This window comes from Uloborus diversus, chromosome 1 (genome assembly GCF_026930045.1).
Source record: "Uloborus diversus isolate 005 chromosome 1, Udiv.v.3.1, whole genome shotgun sequence".
Classification (NCBI taxonomy): Eukaryota; Metazoa; Arthropoda; class Arachnida; order Araneae; family Uloboridae; genus Uloborus; species Uloborus diversus.
The window spans coordinates 32,486,058-32,500,940 of NC_072731.1; the positions used below are offsets into that span (position 1 = coordinate 32,486,058).

Below are 14,883 nucleotides of genomic sequence, written 5' to 3' on the forward strand. Positions count from 1 at the left end.
CCCCCCTTAGCTACGCCCCTGGTAAGATGTAATAGAGAGCATGACATGATCTGGACAGCAAGTCACAAAAGCAAAGAAAAAGCAACAAAACAGAGTGAAAGAAAACACAGAGACAGGGAGACATTTGCCATCAGAAAAAAAAGCCCCACAATGCTCAAGCCCCGACTAACTAAAAGTGAGGTCCTAGGCCCACAATAATTTTGTTGCCCCCTGAAGACTATTTTTGAATGCATTTTTGGGGGGCCACTTTGTCTATCACACATGTCATATTGTTTGATATGTGCATTCATGAATCCAGTTCGGAACAGCTCATAATTGTGACATGGTAAATTTGGTAATGGCAGAATTAATAAAAATTCTCCAGCTAAAAAAATCATTTTTTTTAAATTAAGACTTTAAAAATACATGACTTTTTCGTATAGTTGTAATGCATTATTGTTTAAGTAATTTGGGGGCCCGGGCCCAGCTGGCCTGCGCGTTATTCAGGCCCTGACAATGCCTTTTACTCCCTATACTACTTACTACAGTCGAACTCACTTAATGGAATAGCATATTTGCAGAGCCGATCCTAGCAGATGTGCAGAGTGTGCACCGCACAAGGGCAGCCAAAACAAGGGGCGGCAGCAGGCCGCATCATGTAGTTCTTATAAGCAAGTAAAATTCCTCAAGAATTTATCGCAAGAAAACTTATAATAAGTCGAATAAATATGCTGAATTTTAAATGTTCAATTATCAAAATAAGTGTTGGTTTCCCGGCAGTATAGCATAGTTTAAGAAAAATAGAATGTTTGGGAACATTGTGTTGGTTCATTGTCCATTAGTATTTTCTCTTTACACGCATGCTTCATTTGTAACAGAACCGGTAATCAGGCATGGATATAGGGGAGGAGAAATGGCCCCCTCCTGAAGCATGCTTCTAAAAGGAGCACCGAGGGCAGCCACTAATGTTTACCCCCCAAGCTTTTATAGACCTAAACAATGAAGACGTATTTTAATTATAAAAAAAAGCTATACTGATTAGACACTCTCGCAAGCATTTCAAACAACAACTTCTGTGTTCAACAATTGTGGATGCGTGGAAAGAAAATGGAAAATTGCGACAACTCTGAGAGTCAAACATATATGAATGACGAACTAGAATTTTGTAATTTCCCCCCTTTACGGAATTTTTTTCTAATTATAATCCCGAATGAACTGCCCGATTTCAAATCATGTAGGAGGACAAGGCTCTTCCCGTAGCAAATTTAACGAAGCTCCAAAACGAAGATCAAAAAGGATGCCATGACCTCCTTTACGAGACTAAAGAAGGCTTAAAATTGCATTTCTAGGACTTTAATTTCGGAAAATTTCGCTAAGTCTCTGATTGCCAATTAAAATTATTTATTAAGTCTTTGATTCACCCCTTCCACCTCAACTTAATCAAACATACCCTAAAAATGTTGGCTCCAAAATCCAAAATGTGTTTTTAGAGGGCAGCCCTTCCTAGTGTCCTCAAAAATCGCTTAATGGCATTTTTCGGATTTCTTTTTTGAAATTTTTGCGATGGACTTTTTGCGATTACTATCAAAGACAGTCTCAATTAGCGTCTTTAGAGAGGCCCCTAATCCCTACCCCTCTCATTTAATTTATTGAAAAACAAAGTAAAGTTGCGTTTTTCAAGCACCAGTTTCAAGAACTTTCGGGGAAGGACCCCGGATCTCCCTTTTCTCCAATGCAATATCACTATAACTCAAAATTTCGTTTAGACGGTTCCGTGGAGCCACAGAACCCTTCCTGCCTAAACTAGCCTGAAATTGACTTCAGTTTCAAAAAAAAACAGTTCGAGAGGGCAAACTGAACCCCCGCCCGCTCTTAGTCCCATCGTTATCAAACAATGTCTAAAATACGTTTTTGGGACTTCAATTTCTAAAAAATTCCGGAGGAGAACTGCTTGGCATATGTAACTTTCTACCGCACTAGGGCATAACCATCAGTCGCCGAGGTAAGGTGGAAAAAAGTCAAGTATTACGCAACAATAGTCAAGTCAGTAAGTCAAATATTATGCAAAACGAAGAAGCTTTCATTTTTTAAATTAAATTGCGAGTACTATTAATATCTTTATATGAATTTCCGATCAGATGTCGGCTTTAAGAAAATATTCTTAGGCTAGAAATCTATCTTGAGGAATAACAGAAATAATTAAAGAATGAAATTTAATTCTCGAGTTTAAAGTGAAAATAACACAAATAAATAAATAGATAAAACACCTTGCAAACGTGCTGATTTCATACTGTCATGTCAATGTGTCCTGACATTTTCCTCTCATATCAATACGTATAAAATATTACAACAGCAAGATCATCTTGCCTAGACATTGATTTCATACTGTCATAACAACATCTTGATATTATCCTGTCATATCAATACGTATGCAAGATTACAAAAGCAAGATCATCTTGCCTAGACCTTGATTTCATGCCGTCATGACAACATCTTGATATTATCCTGTCATATCAATACGTATGCAATATTACAAAAGCAGCCTACCTTGATATTTTCCTGATATTATGCTGCATACACCTTGTCAGTCAATATTGTGGCAGCCTGCTGACAGCATAAATGGAGTAACATAACAATACTGAGGCAGCATTAATGCAAGATGATTTTTCTTGCATGTCAACCTTTATGCAATACTGATACAAGATATTTTGCTTACTGGGTAAAGATCCGCCGTAGCTTCCCAGTTTCGTTAACGTCACCAAAGATAGTATAAAATAGCGCTTTTAGAAACATCCTGTTGGGAGCCCCAAAACCCTTCCTTCTAAAAAAAATAGCATGTAATAGATTTTAATTCTGAAAAATATTTCGGTTCGGAATATTTTCACGTTTCCCCTATTGTTTTCAAATACAGCCAAAAATGGGTTTTTGAAACAATAGTGCGAGAAATTACCGGAGGAAAGCCGCTAGATCCCCTACCGTCACCAAAGATAGCCTAAATTTGCAAACTTCAATTTCGAAAATTTTCGATAGGAGACGATTGAATCTCCCCCACTCTAGCAACGTCAACAAAGGTAACCCAAAATTGCGTGTTTAAAACTTCAGTTTCGGAAAAATTTCGGGAAGAGCGCTGATCCTTCCTACGCTACGGTCACAAAAATAGCTTCAAACTGATTTAAATTTTGAAAGAATTTTAGGAAAGAACTCCAACATTACTATCACCTGAAGTCTCGAAAAAGTTCCTAAAATTGCGATATTTGACGTCAATTTCGAAAATTTCTCCATGCACCTTGAATATATCTGACTCTTTTGTAATTGCAACCGAACACAACCAAAGATTAACTAAAACTATTTTTCATACGCCAATTTCGATAATTTTCTCGGAACAATCCCCCCCGCCCCCGCTTCCGTCCTTCCTATGATGTCATCGAAGACAGATTATAAAATGCGTTTTCAAGAGTAGTAAATTTTGGTATCTATTACTTTCTTCAAAGACATAAATTGTACCTAAGGAGTTTCTTATTATAAAACTTTTCTTCCTTTTTACGAATTCAACATTCTTCTGTTTTTTTTCCTCTCTTTTTTACATTATAACTTGGTACAGAAATTTGAAGAAAGATTTATATAGACGTTTTAAAGAATAGTCAAAATATGCAAATTACTCTTGAGGGGCGGCACATCAGGTCTTTGCACACGGGCGGCCGACACCCTAGGATCGGCCCTGCATATTTGCCACGAAAAATTATTCTAATAGGCGGGATATTCCATAATCTGATATGAACATAATAAATTACAACAGTTTGGTACATGGAAAAGGTATTACAGTAAGCAGGATATTCTTTTATCCGATATTCTAATAAGCAGGCTAGACTGAATTTATTTATTTAACTACTACGGTAACCATGGTAGCGAAAGCAGAACTTGAAAATGTTCTTCTTCTTTCCATTAATTTATTTTTGAAAAGCTAAGCCGTATATTAAGCAATACATTTTACTTTTACAAAAAGTTTTTTTTCAATCAATCAGTTAGAAAACCATGCAGTAATTTTATAGTAAAAGGATTTTTGAAGATGAATTTAGTTTTTTTACTAATACACTCAAGTTGTATATATCGATGTTAGAATTAACGTTCATCGATGCAAGGCGGTATTTTTATTATTGACTTAGTTCAAAATTTGAGGTAACATTTAAATGTTTTTGATAAAAGTACTCTAAATTTTACATTTCTGACTTCGAAACTTTAATACATTAACTCTAATCTCTGTATTATACTATAAATTTAAAGGGCTTTGCATTAATACTTGCAAAATGGTTGCTGTATATACTACCCATGATGCACTCCTTAGGCTTAAACTGTTCGCGTCGTACATTCGTAATGTGTTTATCCTCCAGTTTGAAAAATATCTATCCGTGATGACAGTGATTTCTATTTTGTTGTTAGATTTTAACCGCATAAAATAATGAAATCTGAAGTATTTGGTATCAATATCTCAATAATTTCCCGTTTCGATTTTGTTTTAAATTAGTGCAATATTTGTATAGCATTTAACTCTAACGATATTTGTTGGTAAATATTTCGGCGGGAAAGCATTTCATCCATTACTTCAGTCATTGATACAAGTTATAGCCACCAGGTATCCGGATTAAATTTAATATATAACTGAAAATCGTTAATATCTTATTGACATGAGACATCAAGTCCATCGTTGGAATTTTTGTATGAAAAGTTTATTTTGAAAATGTTTTATTCTGTTGTTTAATTGTTAAATTATCATGTGTATGGAAAATTGATGGTTTCTACCAGCCTCTAACTGAATTTCCCTTCTTTTTTTTTTTTTTTTTGAATCTACAATCTTATCCAAGTATACTCAAATATTTGTTTATAATTTGTTGACAGATGCTCTTGTCAAACAATTAAGTCTTATCAAATGTTCAATTAACATTAGTTTCAAATAAAGTAATTTGACCTATTTTTTATTTGCTCACTGTATTAATGTTTTGCATCTGTATAGTATCCATGGCTTCATCAAGAGCTTAATTAAGGGCCATTTCACAGTATTTTGTCCAAATGTAGTCTGCAACATGACACTTTTTTGGCATAACTATTTAATTTAATGCTTGATTTGCACATCATTTTATTTTGATTTAGTCCTACCAACACACAAACTCAAAATGCAACAATGCGAATGAAACTAAATAAAATACATTTGACAAAGAAAAAAATGTCGTGTTTTCAGATTCGACATATAAATAAAATACTGTGAAATGGCCCTTTCGCTCATGTTTAATTTAAAATTAGCATGAACAAATTTGTATCAATTATGTTGTTATATATGCTCCTTGAGAAAAAAAAATATGATCCTTTTTTTAGTTATTTGATGTCACAAATACAATCTGTACTTCTATACTACCCTAGGCAGTTAAATGGGCAATTACATTTTTTTCTTTTTTGCATTTTTGTCTTATATTTTACTTTACTTATAAACATACTTATATTATCTCCGTTGAAAATAAAGAATTTTCAAGTAGTGACCTATCGTCAAATTCAGTCCCCTCATTTCAAATTTTTCCAGTCGGAAGGGAAGGTGCAAGTTAAACACTCAAGTAAATTATATCAAAAACATACCCACTTGCATGTTATCCTAATCAAATTTTAATGGAAATCAAAAAGTTGTTTCTTGAAATACCTTTTTTTTTTCTGTGTGCTGTCATTGACATGTCTGTAGCAGTATACTTCATCAACTGCTTGCATTATCTATTGTTATGTTAAAGGTGTAGACTGGTATTTTTCTTTGGTATCCAGTGGCTAATAACAACAAAAACTTTGGTAAACAAACACCCACACGTATCTTTCTATATATAGTTGTATATATTTAAGTTAAAGATCTTTCCCCTACCCAATAAAAATCAGCACCAGTCATTATTTTCTCTTTCTCATCGAAGAAATCAGAGTATGATTTGGATTGAAATACAATACAGGATGGCGACAGATCAGGGAACTTTATTAATTGGGGAATTTTGAAAAAAATAAGAAAAATTCTTGAAAAATTGATTAAATGAAGAAAAAATTTTTTTTTGCTTTGAAAAATTAAATTTGCCAAGCAAACTCCCTCAGCAAAGCCCTTTTGCCCCCCTATTGCAAAGTTTTCCACTTTTTCCTCTACATTTCCCCCAATTATTTGTTTTAAAAAATAGTAAAATTAATAAGGTGCGATTATAGATTGCTGCATATTTGTGTATCTTTTTTCCTCAACGGAATTTTTAATTAACTGCTTAAAACGTTTAAAACACTGCATTTTATTTAATCTTACTACTATTATATATGCGAAAGTTTGTCTGTATGTATGTATGGATGTTTGTTACTCTTTCACGCAAAAACTACTGAACAGATTTTCATAAAACTTTACAATAATATAGCTTATGCATCAGAATAACACATAGGGTAGTTTTCGTCGCGTTATGGGGGGCAAAACCCTCTTAGGGGGGCAATAAAACAATTTTTGTATAAATTCTCTAATATCGGGATGAAAAAATACTTGCACATATTTACATTATATGTCCATCGAAAGCTCTGATTTTTCTGCTGAAGATGGCACCTGTTCGAAATTTCTAAGTAGAATAAAAAACGAGTTATGAGCTTTTTAGTTCCATGTTCGAAGACTTTCCTCAACTCAATACATTATTTAGTGTATCATCTCAACTCCCTGTCGATAGCGGCAATTGTTGTATTGTTGACTATCTTTGCTTTTCGTGACTGTTCAAGGCTTTTCTCAAGTCAGATCTTGAAGTAAGATTTTTGCACAAGATTGGCAAATAATACATGATTTGGCTGATCATTTTCCACTTAAACGGAACTTTAATGTAATTAATGGTTTTTATTATTATTTATGCTGATTGAACGCTTACTCATTATCCAATCAACCAGCAGATCGCCAAAATTTTTGCAGAAAGATTTCCGTAGCTGATGTATTTGGCAGTTTTTTCAACGTCGCTGTTTTTGAAGCTGAAGACTACGTCATAATGTTTCTCAGCTTTCACCATGTGAACAAAATATCGCCAATCAAAGAATTTTCAAAAGACTTTTTTTACTGTGTTAAATAATCCAGCAACTAAATTAGGCAAATCCATAAACAGCACAAAAACTTCCATTAATTTTCCTTTTTGCACAATTTCAAACAATCACTAAATTTTACTACTTATTTTGGAAACATTTCGGATGAAACTGTTTTGCGCCATTTTATGGTGACCAAAAGTATCTCAGAATCTGGCGGCGATATCTCTGTAACGAAAATTAATATCATATCCTTTTACAAAGAAAGGAAAGAAGGGGTGAGAATCATCGAAGGTACCCCAAAACGACTCTCGCAAATTCGGTAAAATCGCACCAAGAGCCCACAATGATTGAAATTTCCCAAAATAGCTAAAGCAAGTATAAGGGGATTACGAGCGCAGCTACTTTTTTTAAATCACTTCGTACTTCATTAGCCATACAGAGAAGGTTTTAGACTCCATGTTTAAAAAAAAGTATCAACAGATTAATCTTTTTAAACATGAGAATATTAATTTCATGTTTTGGAAATTTGTATATGCTTAAATATAGTGCTTTCGTTTCTAAATCAATACTATTTTGTTCTTTATACTTATTGCTATTTTAGTTTTATGGGTAAGGAAGAAACTCGATTTTTAATCACGTCAAAAAGATGTGTTTTAAATTCTTTCACTTAAAACAGAAAACAAAAGCAAGTAACGATTTTTTCTCTTAATTATTACTGACCAGACTTAGATAAAATGATAAGCTTTCTGCAAACACAAATCCTAACTGGAAAATTTTCTGCAAATAATTATTTTGTCTAACTCACCCTTGAATAAAAAATTAAATTTATATTCATATGTGAAAGAGGCAAAAAAAAAGTGCTTTAAATCATTCAATTTTTTTTTTTACAATAACATATAGTTTGCTTATATTTCACCAACTGAAGAAAACTGCCAAAACCATTATTTTTTTCACACGTGCTTTAAAAGGCTTTTGGAGAAAGACTTTAACAGAAATAAACTCTGGGATTTTCTTAAAAATTCCCTTAATTTTTTTTTTTTTTTTAATCAACGTTAGCAGTTTGAAAAAAAATTTCTGCAGAGCCAAAAAATTTCTGCGAACCCCGTTCGCGCGTTCGTCTATATTATGCAAGACTGTTACTGACCCAGGCAACGCCGGGTATTTTCACTAGTATGCAATATTTTTCAAGTAGGGTAAAGAAAGAAAACCATTATTATTGGGATTGAAGGGAAAATCAATGAACTTAATCCGGGAAAAGTCAGGGAACTTTTTTCGCACTTCCTGTCGTCACTCTGAAATACAATGTTGCTAATATCAAATGCTAATTAAAATTTCAGTTTACAGATGCATTCAATACAAAACATGATATATTAGTGCAGTATACAGGTGTAAAACTACTTACTAATCTTTTGGAAAATACTCTGTAGTAATTAGTCACAGCTTGTATGTGATAATATATACATGTGTAAACCATTGTCACATTACATATTTTGGATTTGGAGAAATAATTGTACTTTATAAATATTGTTTTTGAAGAAGAAATTAGCACTCAAACTTGTAATGTATATTTTAAGTTGAAAAATTAATCAAAGTGTAAAAAAAAAACTGATACATTTACAGAATTAGTTTATGTTCTTCAAAAAGAATAAATAATTGAAAGTTCTAATAGCAGGGACATTTCACTAGGGATATTAATATATTTTGTTAAATGTAACAAAATAAGCTATTTTCTTTGATAGTTATTTTTTAATATTTTTAAAGCATGGATTTATTAGATTTTATACAACATTAATATTAATAAGCATCTACTGAAGTGATCAAAACAAGAAAAAAAGGAATTAGTACATTTTAAACAATTTAATATAATTCTGCAAAATTTGACCCCTTCAGCGACTGGCTTTAATGGATAGCTGCCACTATAAGTTTATATAATCCTTAGTGAAATCCTTAGTTAGCAATTTTTTGGCCATTAAATTTGATCTTTAGCCTTGCTTCAAGTGTGTCTCGTCTTAAAGACATGCTCTTCATGTCTATGATATCTTTTCTGAAACTCCACACTCTCTCCACCTCAGTATTACTAGAGGTAATGCAAAGCATAAAAACCAGTAATTTTTGCATTATTTCGAAGTGACTCTGTTGGTCACTGCACAGCATTTTTCATTAATGACATTGCAACAAACTAAAAAACATCCATTGTTTCCAAGGTTTGAGATTTTTTTGCAACAATGTCAAAAAAATGTGCAAAGGAATTAAAAAAAAAAAAAAAAATACAGTGGGATAAGATGTTAAACTTTTAAGTTAGCCTTTTGCAAAAATGTTCACTTCTGATACATGGTGTTACTATAAGCTAAAAATAATTAAAATAAAACTTGCAAAAATAAATAAATTTATAAACAGAATTTATTCATTTTTAGTTATTAAAATATAGTTTTCAACTGTCAAAAACTTTGAAACTTTTGAAAAGTAAAAAAGGATTGAAATTTCAAACACTGGAAGTAAATTTTCGTGAATCCTGTGTGCAATGTTGACATGTCTCCCAAACATAAAGGTATTTTTTATTTGTTAAAATAAGCTAATTTAAGGTAGCTTATGCCAAAACAACTTCCGATTGTCAAAAATGTTAAAATATGTGCAAGAAGCAATAGGATAGAAATCTCGAGCATGTGATGCAATTTCCCGCGAAGAAAGATTACAAAGGCAGCATGGGTCCACACACACAAAAATATATTCTTTTATTAAAATTAAACAAAATAAGCTTATCTAAGGTAGTCTGTCATAAAATAACTTCCGATTGCCGAAAACATTGAAGTATTTACAAGATGCAGTAGGATTGAAATTTCAAGCCACAAGATGCAAATCTCCGCAAAGTACCAGGGTTCGTACGCTCCTTCAAAACTCCTCCAACGCTCCTTCATTTAGAAAAAATTTTTGAAGGGCCCTTTAAACTCCTTCATTTTGGTTTGAACTCCTTCAAAACTCCTTTCTTAGTTCAAGACTTTATAGCTATATAGTCTTCTTCTATGACAGTAACTTGAAGTATTTCGATTGATAACTTATCTTCGCCACAAGGGCGATTTTAATGTAGTAATTTCGTATATTTTTTTCCTCACAAAGATGTGATTTACAAATTGATCATAGAAATTATAAGAGTTGAAGGTGAAAATATTATTAGATGTATAAAACACTTCACAAATGAAGTAAACCATGCTCAAATGGTGCTTGTTAAATGATTATTACTTTTCCCTCCACCACACTCTCGGCGGCAAAAGTCAGTTTGTCTAATTATTATTTAAATATTTAAAAATACATGAGCAGATGTACAATATTAAGTGATTGTGGTAAAAAAACAATTGTTTAGCAAATCGCGGTTATGATATTGTAAAATGCGACATCCGCAATCGATGTCATGAATTGAGTGGGGAGACAGGTTCATGAAATTGTGACAAAGGGAAAAGAGGGTGGAAAAATAAGTAACATCACGCAGTTATTATAACAATATATTTTTTAAAATATGACATGTGACAAGAGAAGGAGTAAGATAGTGTGACACTTTGCGACAAAAGTGAAGGGGATCAAACATGTTGAAAAAAAAGTGTGACATCATTTAAGGACAGCCCATTAGTACTCCTTCAAAATCTCATTTCACTCCTTCAAGACTCCTCCAAAACTCCTTCATTTTATTTCTGAAATTGAGTACGATTTCAAAGTACGGCTTCAAAAGCTAATTTTTCTTATTAAAATATAAAACACGCTAATCTTTAGTAGCATATGTTAAAACAACTTTTTCTTGTCAAAAATATCAACTTATGTACCAGATGCAAAAAGATCGAAATCTCAACCACAAGTTGCAGTTCCCCCGCGATGTATGATTACAAAGGAAGCATTGGTCCAAACACACACACAAAAAAATCCATTCATTAAAATTAAGCATAAAATAAGCTAATCTAAGATAACCTGTGTCAACATAACTTCTGATTATCAAAAATATTAAGATCTTTACAAGATACAAAAAGATGCAATTTATAGCACGAAATACGATTTCAAATTCAACATGGCACCCTAAAAATAAAATCATTCATCAATCATTTGACTTTGTTTGGGTTTGGAGATCATTTCTGCTGGACTGTAGGGGTTTTTCACTTCCCCCCTGAATGCACAGTGTCTAGCCACATGCAGCAGGTTTTGCGCATCAATCGCGAGGCATCAGCAAGGAGAAGGGCAACATTTCAACTTTTCTTGCACGTCCACAGCCGTCGATAAGTGATGTTACCACCTAGAGGAGCATGAAAAACTGCGTTTGAAGCACAATACAAGCAATAACAAAAACTTAGAAGAAGTTTGGTTTTTTTTTTTGGTCGCCATTTGGGGAGTGGTAACCTGCACCTCTTTGTTATGTCTGTTGAAAGAAAAAAATTCCTTTCCTGAACTTTCCCAACGTTCTAAACCCATGTAGCAGTTGTTTTTTGAAAGAAAAACTAATTTTTAAAAACTCGTCGTTTATTTGAACACTCACAGGATAATAAAATAAAAAAAAACAGAATCGCTTAAAAACAAAAACTATCTCCATCCATCAACTTGATAGTCACCCAACACATTCATTCAATCCAAAATACCCCCTCATTCCTTTTCAATGCACGTCGACTCGGCACGTGCCGATTGGCGATGATGTCAATCGCGTCAGCCCGCACCCAGCCGACTTGCAAGAACGAATTTGCATGGGAATCGATAACTTTTCTGCCAATAGCCAACAATGTCTGAGTATATTTGCGCACACAACTCAAAACTATCAATCATGTATCCATGAAAGCAAGAGATTAATGTCATTAATTTATCTACATATTTTCAAGATAACCATCTTTACTACTAATAAAGCTGAAAGTCTCTCTGTCTGGATCTGTGTGACATGCATAGGGCCTTAGACCGTTGGCACAAAATTAGTTAGTAGGATAGAAGTGTGCACCTCGAAGCAATTTTTTTTTTTTTTTTGAAAATTCAATTTTGTTCTTTTTCCATTCAAATTTTAAAAATATTTTACCGAACAAATTATCATAATGTGGGCGAGTAAATTACCAAATTATCATAAGGTGGAACCGTAACATAGGTAAGCAAATTGGCGAGAAATTCACCTTTCATTATTTGTAAATATACAGGCTAACCAAATGACCTTTTAATTTTCTAACACTGGCAAAGCCATGCGGGTACCAATAGTTGTTTAATATTGATATTAATTTTTAAATTTTGAGCGAAGTACATATTAGCAGCGCGCATAATGTGCGTCTACGTTATCAAGTTATGATCTGGAACTGTCATAAGCAAAGGTATTTACAATCAGCCTTTGTATATCGCCGTTAGCATTAATCGTTTCCTTAACCACCATAAGTGAAAGTAGGATTCTTTAGTTTTTAACCATTTCATCTAACTTGGAAGGTTTTTATGGTTGAAGCGTGGAAAACTCCTTTAAAATGTCATTTGCAGCCTTTTAAATGTGTTTTAACATGAAATAACACCCTTTAGTCACCATTATGCTCATATCGCCAAAATTTGAGGGGGGAAAATATTTGATCTTGTTTTAAATTTTTGTATAAACATACTATTTCTGACCTATTAAATAGAATACAATGTGTTCAATGATAAAATGTGCAAATGAGTGATAAAATTTCCACAGCCTGTTTTGCGTTCTTTCCCTATGAAAGGTAATGCTTACTGTTTGAAAAACTAGTTGAACATCATTTTGTTCTCTTGCAATGATACCAGTGACAGGTTTGGAGGCCCATCACAATTTAGTTTTTGCGGCTCCTTTCAAGTGAACAGAACTATCTAAAACTTTTTCCATGTGCTCCTTAAGATCCGCTTCAGAGCCTGTATGTGATGGAGGGTGGGTAAATTAGAAAATTGTTTTTATTGGTTTTTAGATATTCTAAAGGCATTTCCACTCATTGTTCAAACAACTTTTTCCTCTTGAATTTTTGCATCTTATTAAGATGTCAAAATATTAAAATACTTGAAAATTGCCCGTCAAAGTATGACGGGTGAAAATTGCTTCTACATTTGAACAAAGCCATTGCCTGTTTGATGACATTTTGATAGTTGAAATTGTAACCCTAACTCCAGTGGATTAACCCTAAACTCCAGTAGGTAGCGTTCATTGTTGACCTTTTTTCGTTTCTTCATACTTCTGAAATAACGCAGTCTTACTAGTAAAACAGTTAAGTTACCGAATCCAGTTTAGCCTTGTCACAATAAAACCTTTCCCTGCATGTTAAACATTACCAACTCACATTATCAAATTATATGCTGTGGCGCGAATTTCATTGTAGAAACATGCGGGTTACTCGATCATTGGCTATTATTTATATGAGGATATTCTTGTATTTATTTGTACTTTAATTTTTTGTTAGAATTGTTAATGATTGTTATGTAGTCTTAACATTATTTCTTCTTTTTTTTTTTTCTTTCAGTGCTTTAGTGTCATCAATGAGAAATGAGTTTCAAGGCTCCTAAATTTCCGAACTATCTTTAAAAAGTGTGAGTAATATATATTTTTTAATTAATAGCATTATAAATTGAGGCACTGTCTCTTATTATGCAGTCTTTCCAAGAAGACCTTATAGCTTCAAGATGTAAGTTAGTACATAAAAAGTAGTCGAAAACTTTGTACTGCATAGTGAATAAAATATAACAACGTATATAAAGTACAAATTGAGAGTGGAAAAAGGTTAAAAAACCAGCAAACAGCTGTTTCGGCACTCTAAAATACAAGTGCCATCATCAGTGCATTAAAAACGAAGACAGGTTCACCCGACTGAAACACAGTTGAGGCGAACAATGGAATGTAAGTTAGTGCCTATTCAGGTAGTACAGTAGACCTCCTAATATCCCAATCTTTGATAATTCCAATCTCTTGCAAAATTTCAGAAAAAAATCAAAACAGAAAGCCACTGAGATTTGCAATTTAATGATTCTGTCTACTCACTATTCTCTCTGTCAAGCTATACAATACTAATGCACAGCACTTCTAAGTAAGCTTAAAAGGTTAAAGTGTAGCCTATACATCTAATTAATTAAAGGTTCTTTTTCATTAAACATATTTTTTTTCTCCTATTTACAAAATACACAGTAATTATTAAAATAGATCCCTTTTTTTTTTTTTTTTTTTTTTTGAAAAAAAATCCAATTATCCAATTATTATATTCAAATTTGAAAGATAATCCAGTTTAAAATCCAATTATTATTATCGGAATTTTTAAACATCAGAATGAGTTTAGGTCCCAAATTGCTTCGGATAATTGGAGTACCACTGTACTCTGCTAAAGACCTAAATTACAAATCATTTGCATAATGCCAGTTCTTGTAATTTAAGGGATAGAGGGAGGTGCGGTACGTTGGACCGGTCTCAATTATATTAATATTGTTTTTATTTTATGACTAACAAATAGCACCAATAGTTCTGCAAATCCTATAATGAAATAACAGGGTACAATTATATTGAACAAATTTTTTTCCAGGAAGTGTTATTTCAGTAGTCTTGAGTAATTTTTGGAAAACTATAACTTTATTTTTTTTCATCCAAGATTGCAGGAGAAAATTGAACTCCTTTTTTAAAGTAAGTTCTTTTAGTTCACAATAATTGGCAATTTTTTCTTCTTTTTTTGAGCAATCACGTTTGCTTATTGCTTTTATTTGACTGTTTTGATGTGCTATCGCTTTATTTCCCCACCAGCACCCTCTGCAGTATCGACCGGATGATGCTGCTCCTCTAGCGAAAACCGTCTCCATGTTGCATCCATATCCTACACTTACACGCATACATACACGTAAATACACACACACAACTACCCACACACTCATGCCTGC

The 14,883-nt window shown here is 33.0% G+C and overlaps 1 protein-coding gene across 1 annotated transcript in view; it reads left to right on the forward strand.

Annotated features, from left to right (window-relative positions):
- The first annotated feature begins 4,118 nt into the window (after positions 1–4,118).
- Positions 4,119–14,883, forward strand: part of LOC129229120 (uncharacterized) — a 114,565-nt gene continuing 103,800 nt past the window's right edge. Inside the window, exons 1-2 of the mRNA XM_054863458.1 lie at positions 4,119–4,155; positions 13,488–13,554. The gene's annotated coding sequence lies outside the window, so the exon portion shown is untranslated. The remainder of the gene's footprint in view (positions 4,156–13,487; positions 13,555–14,883) is intronic.